The sequence below is a fragment of the Neofelis nebulosa genome, chromosome 5, assembly GCF_028018385.1.
Source record: "Neofelis nebulosa isolate mNeoNeb1 chromosome 5, mNeoNeb1.pri, whole genome shotgun sequence".
Lineage (NCBI taxonomy): Eukaryota > Metazoa > Chordata > Mammalia > Carnivora > Felidae > Neofelis > Neofelis nebulosa.
This window is the reverse complement of record NC_080786.1, coordinates 1,494,683-1,508,937: the sequence shown is the minus strand read 5'-3', so window position 1 is coordinate 1,508,937 and position 14,255 is coordinate 1,494,683. Positions and strand designations below refer to the sequence as shown.

General features: G+C 51.5%; 2 long non-coding RNA genes across 2 annotated transcripts; both read left to right on the top strand.

Annotated features, from left to right (window-relative positions):
• The first annotated feature begins 1,028 nt into the window (after positions 1 to 1,028).
• On the top strand, positions 1,029 to 3,089 carry LOC131511336 (uncharacterized). The gene is made up of 2 exons (XR_009261468.1): positions 1,029 to 1,393; positions 2,807 to 3,089. It is a non-coding gene; the product is annotated as an uncharacterized LOC131511336 (long non-coding RNA).
• Positions 3,090 to 7,626: 4,537 nt separating this feature from the next.
• Positions 7,627 to 14,006, top strand: LOC131511542 (uncharacterized). The gene is made up of 2 exons (XR_009261566.1): positions 7,627 to 8,183; positions 13,628 to 14,006. It is a non-coding gene; the product is annotated as an uncharacterized LOC131511542 (long non-coding RNA).
• The last annotated feature ends 249 nt before the right edge of the window (positions 14,007 to 14,255 follow it).

Here is a 14,255-nt window from a genome sequence, read left to right as displayed (position 1 = left end):
CTGTCTGCTTTCTGCAGCTCACACCCAGGCAGCTCCCAGGCGACCGTTAAATGAAGAGCGATGATGGGTGCACGAGCCTTGTGAAATTGAGCTTGTAAGCCAACATCAATTGCATTTTCCTTTGCAGTTTGTTAGATGATAGCGGGTCTGTTTTCTCAATGGTATTTTAGAAATAATCAAATGTATTTGAAATCTTTGATCACTTAGCAATAAATAGGTAGTGAGGCAGCCCTGAAACCTGTTGGACACCGTTGTATCAGTCAGTTATCATCGAGGACTTTGGATGTACTGCCCAGATCCCCTTTTGGGAACGAAGGACTTATTCCCCCAGATGCACAGTGGCGTTCCTAGGGAAGTGCTTCCACGCAGGAAAACTGCCTTGCCCAAGATCACACCCCTTCCTGTGGCAACTGAATGAGACATCTGGTCAACCCAGAGTCATTAAAGGCCGGGACCCCTCGCCCCGACTTGGGACAGCTCCAGAGCTGAGCCTTCATTGGGACCGCATCACAGCTCAGCTCGGCTTCCCCTCCACTCATGTCAGCTTGCTTTCCTTCCCTTCCACAGATGTGGGTCCCAAAGACGCTCCCTAATAAACCTCCCGCACACAGTTCTGTGTCAGCGTCTGCTTCTGGGAGAACCTGGCCTGAGACCGTACTGCCACATGACCTGCCCAACAAACCCATCCAGCTCGGTGGCTTAGAGCAAGCACTTGTCCCTCCTGCTCACAGGTCTGTGGGGCAGCAGGCACAGCTCTGCTCCAAGTGCTGGCCATCCGGGCTCTGAGTTTGTTCAGGCCTACTCTGTGTGCCCCTCGTTTGTTCCTAGGGCTACTCGCTCTTTCTAGGCCAGACCACAGGAGTGCAGAACCACGAGCAGAAGTACAAGATGCCTCCTAAGGCCTTGACTCAGAACTGGCTCTGTCCCTTTGCCTGCATGGCCACGGTCAAGTGTGACATCAATGGAGCAGTGGAATGGACTCCGCCCACCGTAGCCCACTGTGAGGTCATGCAGCACAGGGAGGCAGGCAAGAACTGGGAACAGGAATTCGATCTCCCCCAGTTATTATTCTCTCATTCATCTGCTCATGCAGTGCTTGTTGAATGTGAACCATGTGCCAGGCATGGTTGCAGGTGCTGAGGCTCAAAAGATGGACAGGACAATTTCCCTGCCTCGGGACACTTGCAGTGCAGTGAGAGAGCCAATGAGCAGTGCCTTACAGCCCAGAGTGCTAAATGCTGCGACCGGAGTGGGCGCCGCGTCCATGGGGACACAAAGAAAGGGTACCGGAGCGGATTCTGTTGCTCCCCGACTCCTAGCACCCACACTTCCTTCCAGGTAGCACTCCGAGTTTCTTTGAAAGTTGCCTCTCCACGTAATGACTGAATTGGAGGTACACAGTCTTGGGGGGTTGTAAACCGGGGACGCAGTCCCCCGTTATCATGGGGCCAATCACATGATAGTATATTTCCGGGTCTCTGCAACTTGGCTGAGTGACAGGAGGCCACGGATGGAGCCGACCCGCTTTAGGGACAGCACTCTGCTGGCCACCAGGCCATTCCTGCTGCCCCCGTCCCACATCTGATTCTCCGGCTTCCTGTCCACCCTTGGAGATACATCCCCGTGACAACTTTCCATTTTGCTTATGCCTGCCAGATGGAGTTTCTGCTATTATAACTGAATCCATATCTGAACACAGACTTGGGCAGAGGGAAAGGACAGGAGAACAGCCCCAAAGGGGGGGGGGGCTATACAGCTTAGCCCTTAGGGATAAGAAAGGGCTGGCAGAGGGGAGGGAAGGGCAGAGGGCTTCCAGGGAGAAGGGGCAGTGGGTTCGAAGACCTGCAGGCCGAAGCCTGGCATATGTAGGAAGTACAGGCAGAGGATGAGAAAAAAGTTTCTGTTTATAAAACTGACACCCAGGGCTAATTTGCACGCATGCCAGGGCGCGAGATGGGGGTGGGGGCGCCGTAGGAGGCCAGGGGACGGAGGGCACGAGAGTGAGCCTAAATACCAGCACAGGCACCAGAGCAGGCTGGCCGGCAGCCAGGGGGCACCGGGCCTTCGGGGGCGGAGCCGGCGAGGGGCCTGGAACCCAGGTAACGCGGCTGGAAGCGAGGGCTGCAGAGTCGGCAAGGGTAGGGGACCGTCAGGCGTCAGAGGTTCCCGGGGTGGGAGACCCACCAGCCCCCGTTATGCCGAGAGGCAGCAATCGTGGGGGGGGGGGGGGGGTGCGGCAGTCACAGCCGTGCTTCCTACTCGTCTGGAAAGGCTTTCCCGCGTCGGGGACGCAAGTCCTCTGAATCCTGGCCGCACCTGCCGTTGGCTGCCTGCTGCCCTCTCCTGGCCTGCCGCGGAACTACAACCCCGCGACCTACGCGGGTTCTCGAAAGGATGAACGCAGAGCTGCGGGTGGAGGCAGGCATCCGACCGGAGGCCGTCAGAGCCTAGGGATACTTTTGTTCAGCCACCCCGTTGTACAGAGGAAGGAACTGAGGCCCGTGGAGGGAAATGACTTATTCTGGCTCTCAGGGCCACTTCTGGAGGGCTTGAGTTTCCTAGTCTACAGGCAGAGACGATCCCCATGACCCATGCGTACCTCCAAACTGGTGACACAGGGACCGCCGCTGAGAGAGAACTTACCCTTGGAGTTTGGCCACAGGTGCCCACATCGGCTGCATGATTTTAGCTGTTTTTTTTTTTTTTGTTTTTTGTTTTTTTGTCCCCAACACGCTGGGTTCTGAAGACTCTGAGCCTTGGAAGAAGAATTAACAGAGAAATAGAGACCTGGTTCCTTATCTTTTAGGGAAAGATATCCAGTCTTGGATACTTCTAGACTCAAGAGATGGAGGCAGAAGGAATTGGACAGAAGCTCCCGAAGAATGTGCTGGTGCTCAGTTCCATGCCTTCAGGCGTGGCAGGAGGTTGAGCAGACACCCCATCCACCTGATCCCTCACCACAATCTAGAAACACCTAATTTGTACCGTTACATGAGTGACATGTATAGCTTTATTGTGTGAAGCCACTAAAGTTTGGGCAGTTATTACAGAACGAAGCGATTCACGAATAAACGATGCCAGCCTCGGAATCTCTTAAGATCGCTTTAAGTGCCAGTGGAGAGTAATCGTGGTAACTTCATCAGCCAGTTGTGCAACGCTAGGCAGCGAGTCAGGGGCGTCCCTGCCCGGGAGCGGGGGGCGAGTAGGGGGAAGTCACGACCTCTGATGTCACGGCTTGCGTATACTGAGGCTTAAGGAGACGCATTACCTTGCACAGTCCGGCACACCCGGACTCAAAACTGCACTTCCAGAAGGTTTGTAGAGTCCTGGGTGGGGAAGGGCCCCCTTCCATGTCACATTAGAGACCGTGTCAGAACCCCACCCATGTTGCCTCAGGTCCCTCTAGTCTCGCCCCCAAGAGGCAGCACCTGCATCTGTGTCTGGGGGCTGCCTGCAGGCTGCTGGAGTCCGCTGGCCTGTGTGCCTGGCGGGCTGGAGGTGCCTGGCAACTTACACCTTTCCCAGGGCGCCCGCTGGATCGCCAGCGCGGGGCTCTAACCGCCCCAGCTCTCTCCCCATCAAGACAGTCTGGGGGTCACCTACACTGTCTGAGGTTCCTGGTGGAATGGAACCAAGTGGGAGCCTCCATGGGTGATACCCACCCTTGCATGGCCTCCCTCCTTCTTGGTCCCACCTCCGCGCTCCAGGCCTTCCCATGAATGCTTGTCACGGGGAAGGAACCTACCCCCGGATATTTAAGCGGAGCGTACCCACTTCCTTATCTGCAGGGCAAGGAGGGGAAGGCATTTGCCAGAGGTCACACAGAGCAGAGGAGGCCCAGCGCCCAGACATCATCCTCGGCTGCTCCAACAGCTGGTGCCGGCAGGGGGTCTCCACTCCTGCCGTCTTGGCTGTCCCCTGGAATCACTGAGGCAGGAGTGGGAGCTCGAACTTGAAGCAAGCCGCCTGAATCGCCCAGAACAGCCCTCACCTGGACTCCGGGCGCTCCGATAGGAATCCATCCTGCTAGAATAACGGGTAGCCATTCAACTAACAGACGTTTCTAGAGCATCTGTTTGTGTCGGGTAGTTTTCTGGGTGCTGGAGAGTCAAGGTGAGCAAGACAACCCACACATCTGCCTGTCACAAAGGAGAAGGAGAAAGCAGAAGGCCAGTGCGTGATAACCGCTAAGAGGAGAATCAGGGGTCTGAGAGTGATGGAGGCTGCCGTGTTGGAGAGGAGGTCGGGGCGGCCTCCTGAGGAGGCAATCTAACGGCATGGTTTCTGTGGGTCCCCTCTCCCGTGGCAGGGGAAGGCTGCGCTTAAGCATCGGTGGCGGAGTCAAGGTGGCACCCAGTTGGCACTCGGTGGGCACCGGCCATCTGCCCGGCGGGCCTCCTCCGGGTCCGCGGCTTGTGCAACGTTGCTGTGCCACCCGGAGGACCGGCTGCGGACAAGGGGCTGCGGCTTCAGACTGCGCACGTGGAATCTGTGCCCCCGGAACGGCCTTCCAGCCACCAGAGGACGGCCTGGGAGTTGTCCTCAGCCTCTCAGAGAAGCCATCATCTTGAAAAGGAGAACAGGAGCCACGCAGCAGGTGTTCTCCCCCTGACTTCCGAGAGCATCCCGGCCTGTGTCATGCCGAGGGCAGGGGTTTTCTCGGGCGGTAACTGTGTGACAACCCTTTTGGAAGTCAGATCATGCTTGCCAGATTTGCAGGCAGGCAGACGTTGGCTCAGTCCTGTGCTGTGTGCTCTTGGGCTCCTCGCAGACCCTCTCTGCGCTCAGACCTGAAAGACGAGTGTCCCAGGCAGAGGGCCCAGCCAGCACAAGGCCTCTAGGGCAGACAGGAGCTTGTGTTCAGGGAGCACTTATGCAAAGGGGACGGATGATAAAGGCCCTGTCCTCCTACAGCTGCTCTGAGGGTCGGTGTAACCAGCGACACCTCCCACTTCCCCCTGAGCCACTCATGACCCCAAATGTGGCTCATTGCATTTGGAGGAAGCGGAGGGGACGTGATCCTGAGCAAGCCCAGTGCCTCTCGGGTGGGAAAGACGTGAGGAGCCCCCACCCACCCCAGGCAAGCGCCCCCACCAGACTCCACATTCTCTGCTCTGCTTTAATCCCCACTGAAATTGACCTGGTGTATGTAGGGGGGACTTTTAAAAATACTTATTTGGGGGGGGCGCCTTATACACAGTTAAGTGTCCAACTTCGGCTCAGGTCATGATCCCACGGCTCGTGGGTTCGAGCCCCGCATTGGGCTCTGTGCTGACAGCTCAGAGCCTGGAGCCTGCTTCTGATTCTGTGTCTCCCTCTCTCTCTGCCCCTCCCCCTCTCATGCTCGCTCTCTCTCTCTCTCTCTCTCAAAAACAAACGTTTTGAGAGAGAGTGAGCACTCGCACCAGCAAGTGGGGGAGGGGCAGAGAGAGAGAGAGAGAGAGAGAGAGAGCGAGGAGAGAGAGAATCCCAAGCAGGCTCTGCCCTGACAGCATAAGCCCAATGCGGGGCTTGAACTCACAAACTGTGAGATCATGACCTGACCCAAAAGACTCGGATGCTTAACCGACTAAGTCACCCAGGCACCCCTAAAAATACCCATTTTTAAGTTTTTATAACAGCAAAGAAAATAAGCCACCTTTGAGCCCGTCTTCTAGAGATAATCTGCCTAATTCTTGGGTGTATTTCTTTCCCGTCTTTTTTATGACAAATATTTTCACATGGTTGAGAAATCATCATACCTAATGTTTTCCTCCTCCTACCAACTTGTTTATTTTCTTGGCCTGCCACTCCCTGTAAAAGCCACAACATATGGTTCAGGAATTTTCCTCCACCTGGGGTTGGGAACACATTCAAAAGGACTCTGGCCACTGCCGGCTGAAACGTGTGCTTTATTTTATGAAGCCTGCTACTTCAAATCAGGGGTCATAAAATGGAACACAGTCCAGGGGACAGGTCAGCTCCTATGACAACAAAATTTCCCTTCTCCCGAAGGAACACTAAAACCCCAGCACGGGCCCGTCCAATCCCAAATGCCCACAGGAAGTATGTCTCAAAGCTTTTCCCCTCCTTTTTGCTTATTTGCACATTTCCAGTTTTCTACAATGAACAGGTACCGCTTCAATTTTTAAAACCCTGCAAGAGAAAAACTAAAATGGACAGAGAGAAGGCAAGGCATTTTGTGTGCGGCATAGCCTGCTGTGTTACAGGGTGACCATGGGTGTTCTGTGAAGAATGTTCTGGTGAGGAAGTAAGTTGGGAAACAGTAAGTGAAAGTTAATTGGATTTCTCCCCTTTGAGACTTCTTAGAGCCTTTAGTAACGAAGAATGTTATGACTTTAAAGGGGTGCTGTAGCTGGCAATGTTATCAACCTTATTCAGTCGCTGAGCCTCTCTTGGAGAAGCATCTCTGCCCACTGATTACCCATGGAACACACTTTGAAAACCCTATTCCAAAGCGCTGGCTGTGTGTAAAACCAGGGCAATGCTTGAGTGTCATTAGGTCCCGTGCTAATGGGGTCTGCGCAATTGCCTGAAGTCTTGTTTAGCGGGGACGCTTGAGACCCTGTCAGCTCTCAGACCGGGAAATCTGCTGGGATCTCGCTGGTATATTAAGAAGTGGGGCTGGATCCGTTATGGGTTTTTGTTGTTGGTGGAGGTGGTTTCTTTTGTTTTTTGCTTGTTTTTTTGTTTGTTTGTTATTAATGAAGAGATCCGGGAAGTAGAAAGGCATTCCTGGACATTTGGTGAGTAGGATTACTGAGCTTTTGGTTCAGCAGAGACTACAGGCCTTGAATAAACAGAGGGCACACGACCCCGGATTGGAGCATAAAATTTGCCTGCAAGTGGAACAGCCCAGAGGAGAATACAAGGCATAGTGGAGAGCAGGTGCAGCAGACAGGTCACTGGTGCCCTATGCACTCGGGCCGAGCAAGGTCTGGCCCTCCCTCTGCCCGAGGACCTCCTCTGGCCACTGGAGCCGGCCATGGCCAGCAGGCCAGGGGTGCATAAGGGTTGCAGCCGGAAACCGGTGAGGGCCCCCACCCCCACCCCTGCTCCTCGGGCGGGCGGGGTGGCCAAGGTGCAGAGCCACGCTGGCTGCCAGCTCCCCCAGGTGGCTGAATGTCCAGCTGCCCAGAGCAGCCCCTGGTCTGACACCGCACCCCTTATTAGCTGCTTTCCCTTCCCTTCCCTGCCTCACTTTCCCTAGGAGAACGAGCCAAGCCCTGCAGGAGTTGCCTTCCTGGCAAGGCGATTCCTAAGAAAACCGGTTTTCCTTGGGTTTCCATAATTCTACCAACCAAGATTTGCCGCACTCCCGCCGCCTAAGAACAGTTCCGCCTTATTTCCGACAGGGGGCAGCATTTAGTTTTCCATCCGCGCGAGATCTATTCCTGGGCTTGCAAATGACTCCAGCCCCAAATAAAGAAAAACAAATTGAAATGAGGATTTTAATCACTGTGAAGGGGAATGAAAGGCTGTGTCAGCGTTTCCATGGTAAGCGCCGCCTTTCAGGGATTTATCATCCCAGCTGTAAAAATCCGCTTTATGCTAGGATTTGGCAAGAGCTTCGTCACTTAAAAATCTATATATTATTAAAGACTCTCCTTCGAACCAAGACGGAAGCGTGGCTCAGAATGGTGCTCTGCCCCTTGTGGCTGCGCTCCCTGCCAGCTCCGCTCGGCGCGGGCACCCGGGCACAGCCCCTGGACCTCTCCGGAAGCCGCTTTGCCTTCCGGAAATGGTTACGTGAAGGCGGCCTTGACCTCCTGGAGGCGAAGTGGCGATGTCTGTGGGGTCCCGGCTGTGGGGCCGCAGGGGGCTGTTCCCCGAGCACTGGCTCGCTTGCTTCTCTCCCACGCCCGGGGTCCCAGGGCCAGCGAGGGGAGGGACGGGGGTCCGCACGACCACACGGCACGCTGGGTTCCTCGGCTCCCGAGGCCGGACCCCTGGTGACATCACAGTGGCAGAATGTCCAGTTGACTCGGCAACCTCAGGCTCGTTCTGATTTTAGCTTGCAGCCTGGGCTCCGGTGATGTGAGGAGAATCAGGCAGCGAGATTATGTTATCGGCCGAAGGAGGAGGCAGTTCGAGTAAAACAGGACCCAGTCTGAACCTTCGTCCCGTCGCACCAAAGCCACCTCTGCTTGGCCTCAAATAAGACCAAATTTACCGAAGCTTTGGTATGCCCTTTACTTGAAACAGGGTGGAGGGGTGGTGGGTGCTTCTCACAATGAAAGAGAACAGGTACGAGCAGAGCAGTGACTCCTGACGATCTGAAATGAATTCTTAGCATGTGCTGGCTGGTGCTTATCAGATTAAGTGTAATCTTCCCCCTCCCAGTACAGGGAGTGGTAGGTACTGTTATCTCCGTTTTTGAAATGAACCAACTGGGGCGCCCAGGTGGCTCAGTCAGTTAAGCGTCTGACTCTTGATCTTGGCTCAGGATATGATCTCACGGTTTGTAGATTCAAGCCCCGCATAGGGCTCTGAGCTCATGGCATGGAGCCTGCTTGGGATTGTCTCTCTCTCTCTTTCCACCTCCCCACCCCTCCCCAGCTTGCACACTCTCTCTAAATAAATAAACATTTTTGAAAAATGAACAAACTGACGTTCGGAGGTCGGGGAGCTCACCCTCCTGGCGTCTCAGGGTGAGTAGATGTCAGAGCAGGCCCTGGGAGTCATGAGCTCTGGGTGTTGCACCGGGGAGAGGTGTGACTTCCCCTCCCCTGAACCAGTGCAGGAGCAAGACTCTGAGAGTCCCTGGCCCGTCTCCTCACCCTTCCCAGGGAGGCGAACAACCTGGCAGGTGCTCGGTAGGCCCCGAGGCCCCTGGCACCGAGGCTCAGAGAGTTCAAGCAAAGCCTACATGCTCACTGGTAACCTAATCGTAAGTGGCTGGGCTGGACCGGCCTTCAGGCCAGCTGGTCGAGCAAGCCTATCTTCATGTTGACAACGCTGGCTCCACAAGAGGAGAGGTGGCTGCCTTAAGATGTCTTCCTTGTCTCCAGGGGGAGAGCCAGAATGGGAGCCTGGGTCCCCCGGGTGTCTCACTTCTGCAGGAGGCGGGGCCTTGTGATGGAGCTCGAGCTGAACAGGCGAGTCAGGGTCCTGCACTTTGTCCCCACGGTGACTCAGGGCCAGACCTGTGCCTGGGCAGGGCTGCTGCAGACTGTCCTGTGCCCCTTAGATAATCCAGGTTCAACCCTCATTGCTCAGTCTCGAGAAGGAAAGAGCTAACAAATAGCTCGGGGTGGGGTGGACAAGATCCGTGGTTCTAAGTGCATTCTGAAGCAGAAAAACTCGTTCTTGTTATGATGATAGTATTATCTGTGCCAACCCCCAGAAATGGGACCGTGCGAGCAGCTGTCCAGAGCGGTGGCATCCCTGACGCTGAGGCCGCAGTACCCGGTTGCACTAAGATGTTTTGGGTAGGGTTCTACCAGTTCTGTGTTGCTCTAAGACAGTTTCCACTGTCACGTCGCTATGTTGGTTTACAAGGTGATTAATGGGATGGAACCTTCCAAAGAAGGCCCTACACTGGGTTGGGGGAGAGGAGAGAGGAATGGACAGGGACAATAACATGACCAAAAAGAGCAAAAATTGGGAATGGGGGGTGCCTGGTGGCTCAGTCGGTTAAGCGTCCGACTTCGGCTCAGGTCATGATTTCGTAGTTTGTGGGTTCGGGGCCTGTGTTGGGCTCTGTGCTGACAGCTCGGAGCCTGGAGCATGCTTCGGATTCTGTGTCTCCCTCTCTCTGCCCCTCTTCTTCTCGCACTATGTCTCTCTCTCTCAAAAATAAATAAACATTAAAAAAATTTTAAAAAGAAAAGAAAAAAATTGGGAATGCAAGTAAGACTTTACTCCTGACCTTACAAAAACAAGAGTTTTTTTCTTTATTTTTATTTATATTTATTATTATTATTATTATTTTTTAATGTTTATTTATTTTTGAGACAGAGAGAGACACAGCATGATCAGGGAAGGGGCAGAGAGAGAGAGGGAGACACAGAATCTGAAACAGGCTCCAGGCTCTGAGCTGTCATCACAGAGCCCGACACGGGGCTCGAACTCACGAACTGTGAGATCATGACCTGAGCCGAAGTCGGACGCCCAACCGACTGAGCCACCCAGGCGCCCCAAAACAAGAGTTTTTAAGGGACTACTATGAACAATAGAATGCCCACAAATTAGATACCCTAGATGAGATGAATGAGTTGATAGAACGGCACAGACTATAAAATTGGACTCAAGAAGAAATATACTTTCTGCACAGACTTATGCCCAACGGAGAGACTGCATTAGTCATTTAAGAACCCCCCTCAAGGAAAAGCTCAGGCCCATATGTCTTCACGGTGAATTATACAAATATTTAAAGAATAAATATCGATCCTTCACAAAGTCTTCCAGAAACCAGAAGAGGAAGGAACATTTCCGAACTCATTAAATGAGACCAGTATTAACCTGATCCCGAAGCGTTCTAAGATTGATTCAGTGCAGGTGGCACCTGGGTGGCTCAGTCAGTTGAGCGTCTGACTTCGGCTCAGGTCATGATCTCACGGTTCGTGGGTTCGAGCCCCAAGTCGGCTCCGTGCTGACAGCTCAGAGCCTGGAGCCTGTTTCAGATTCTGCCTGCCCCTCCCCTGCTCTCGCTCTCCCAAAAATAAAATTAAAAACATTTAAAAAATTAAAAAAAAAAAAAGATTGATTCCGTGCCATACACATCAAAATCCTAGCTTGCTCTTTTGCAGAATTTCACAGGCTGATCCTAAAAATCCTCTGGGAATACAAGGAACCCAGAATAGCCAAAATAATTTTGAATCGGAAAAAGAAGCTGAAGGAGTCACATATCCATCCTTGTTTCAAAACTTACTATAAAGCTACAGTCATCAAGCCAGTAAGAATTCAGCATAAGAACAATTAGATCAATAAAATGGAAGCAACAGTCTAGAGATAAGCCCTTTCCCTTCTGCTCAATTGATTTTCAACAAGGGTCTGTTGACAACTCAGTGGGCAGGAATAGTCTTTTCAACAAATGGTGCCAGGACAGCCGGAGGGCCGCATGCGAAAGAATGAGTGTGGGCCCGTGCCTCACATCTTACATAAAAATTAACTCAGAATGAATGATAGACTTACATGTAACAGCTGAAACTATACAACTCTTAGAAGAAAACATAGGAGTAGATCTTTGTGACTTTGGGTTAAGCAATAGTTTCTTACCCATGACACAAAAAGCACAGTTTATGAAAGTGAAGCTAGGTCAGCTGGGGCTCCATCAAGTTCAAAACTTGTTTTGCTCCAAATGGTACTACTATGAAATGAGAAGATGACCCATAGAATAGGAAAACCAATTCGCCGGTCGTCTATCTGATGAGGGACTCGTACCCGGAATGTGTAAGAACTCTCGCAACTTACTAATAAAAAGACAAATCACCCACTTTTGAGGTGAACAAAGATCAGAGTAGACATTTTTCCAAAAGGAAACAAATGGCTAGGAAGCACACAAAAACACATGCAACACCTCGGTCGTCACTAGCCGTTGGAGAAACGTGAATCGAAACCATAATGACATCACTTCACGGGCACTAGGATGGCTAGAATCAAGAGCAGAGACGGTAAGTGTGGGGGAAGACGGAGAGAAGTCGGAACCCTCATCCCCCGCCGATGGGGTGGCCGCTCTGGAAAAAAGCTGGCAGTTCCTAAAACGTTAAATGTGTTATTTCCATATGACCAGCCAATCTACCTCCCAGTATTGAAGACGTATGTTTACACAAAAACGTGTGCACAACTGTTCATATCAGCATTAGTTATAGTATTCAAAATTGAAAAAAACCCAAGTGTCCGGCAACTGATGACTGGGTGAAAGACTGGAATATCCACACAATGGAATATTATTTGCCAATAAAAATGAATGAAGTACTTATTCATGTTACCACAGTTTTCAAGGTTCATGCAATGAAAACTTCATGCAATGCGGGAGAAGCTAGACGCAAAAGGCCATATATTGTATGGTTCGGTTTATAGGAAGTGTCCAGAATAGGAAAACCCACGGAGACAGAAAGTAGATGAGTGGTCGCCAGAACTGGGAGAGGAGGAAGGGTGGGGAGTGACTACTAATGGGCTTCTCTCTGGGGGGATGAAAATGTCCTCAAATTAGATACTGGTGATGGTTGCACAACTCAGAATACACACTGAGTTGTACACTTTAAGTAGGTGAGGTTTATGGTATGTGAGTGTCAATAAAGCTGTTAAAAATTATACAGGATTAGTTTAAAATAATATGATAAAAGAACGCAGTGGATTACTTTGCAGCTACTTCAGTTAATGCAATTTGTATACATGGATATGGAAAGTTATCCACAATATAGTGAATGGGGGGGGGTGGAAAACAGGTTATAATTCATTACAACATGATCTCAGGTTTATAGAAACAGAACACGTGTGTGTGTGTGTGTGTCTGCATGTGTGTGTGCACATGTAAAATAAAATCTGGAAGGATATACAGCAAAGCCTTATTCTGCAAGACTAGCGGACATTTGAATTTTAACTTGATAAACTAGCGGATAAACAAGACTAGCGGACTAATGAATTTTAACTTGATAAACGAGTGATGTCTTGCAGTACGAGTCGTATGTGACGCTGAAGCTCACATGATCACAACCGAGCCTATTTGCTTTGATATACGAGTGCTTTGGATGACAAGTATGTTTCCGGAACGAATTATGCTCGCAAACCAAGGTTTTACTGTCTATGAGAAGAGTGTTTTCACTGAGTACCACATGATAAACTATTCTTTTTCAAATTTTTATTTGATCTTTGAGAAAGTAATAAAATCCCATGGCATAAAAGTCAAAAGCTCTACAAGACTCTCTAGTGAAAAATCTCCAAACCACCCCGTTTTCCCTCCGGGTGGCAACTAATATTACCAGTCGCCTGAGTGTCCTTTGGGAGAATTTGGCACACGCAAGGCCTGCTCTGTATGCCCCTTAGCACCTTCCTGTATGGCTTCGCTGTGAATCTTGTCCATACTGAGTTACGGAATAACTCCCATTATAACGGGAGTCCTCCCTCTTCTTTTTACGGTTGAGTAGAATCTCTGTTCTGCAGATGAGGCGTTGAAAAAAAATTTTTTTTCCATTGAAAGATTATAGTCACGCATTTCCTGTTTCTGAATTTAGCAGGTATTTGACTTGGAGTCAGAAAGAGATTAGGCTCTCTCCGAAAGAAGTACCTGTAATGAGGATTCAGATCTGAGAGGAGTGAGTCCCCGGGGGGTTGCCTGAGGAGCCCGAGAACCCTAGTCCTGAAAACAAAAGAACAGGAGAGAGAGGGTGTCCTCTGCATTTGGGGAGAGGCCCGGGAGAGATTCTGGGACTGAGCAGGGAGTCCCCAAAGCATTTAAGAGTCACTCCTGCCTTTTTCTACCCAATCCCCCCTGATGCGAGGAGAATTTGAGATTTGCTGGGGGCAGGGGACGAGCATTCATGTCCCCAGGGCCGCTGCTGCGTAGGCAGCTCTGTAATCCTTCCCTGCCCTCCAGCCCAGCCCTAACTAGGACCTTCTGTCCTTGAGCGTACGCTACGGTGCTTGAGAACCCTCTGGGAACTTTACATTCTACTCTTTGCAGAGCTTCTAAGGTTGTTTAACCTCTACCGTGCAGAAACGTGGGAAGCTGCCTGGCTTTGATTCCAGCCTCTGCCTTCCTCACTGTGTGACCTTGACTGAATTACCCAACCTTTCTGAGTGTCTCCTGTCTCACGGCAAGACGTCAAGGGGAAGATTTAGCCACCACCCAGCCCCTCTCCAGCTTGGTGGCCACAGGCCTGCTGTGAATGGGGCGGGAAAGAGGAAGAAGGGAAGAGATTCTCATAGCGACTCCTCTTACTGTGCAAAGGCCCCCTCCTGGTCAAGTTCATGCCCAGCACTTGGGTTTTTTATTTGTTTGCTTACTGCTTCCTGGGTCAAAACAAAAATAAAATGCTGCGGGTCTTGTGGTTGCTCGACAACATTTCTGTCTTTTCTTCAGGTGAGCTCTCCCCTTCCTGCCCCTCCCATCCCTCCCCTCACTTTGCCTCAGCTGGAGTCTGTCTCGGTGAACTTTCATGGCGCTGGTCCCTGGTTCGCCCCTGCACCCTGCCTTCCTGGGTTCTACAAGTACAGACTTCTCGCTCTCTTTGTCACTGAGCTGGTTTATTTGTGAATATTCTTACCCCTCATGCTTCCTGACGCCTACCCCTCCAGGGCTCTGCACCCCT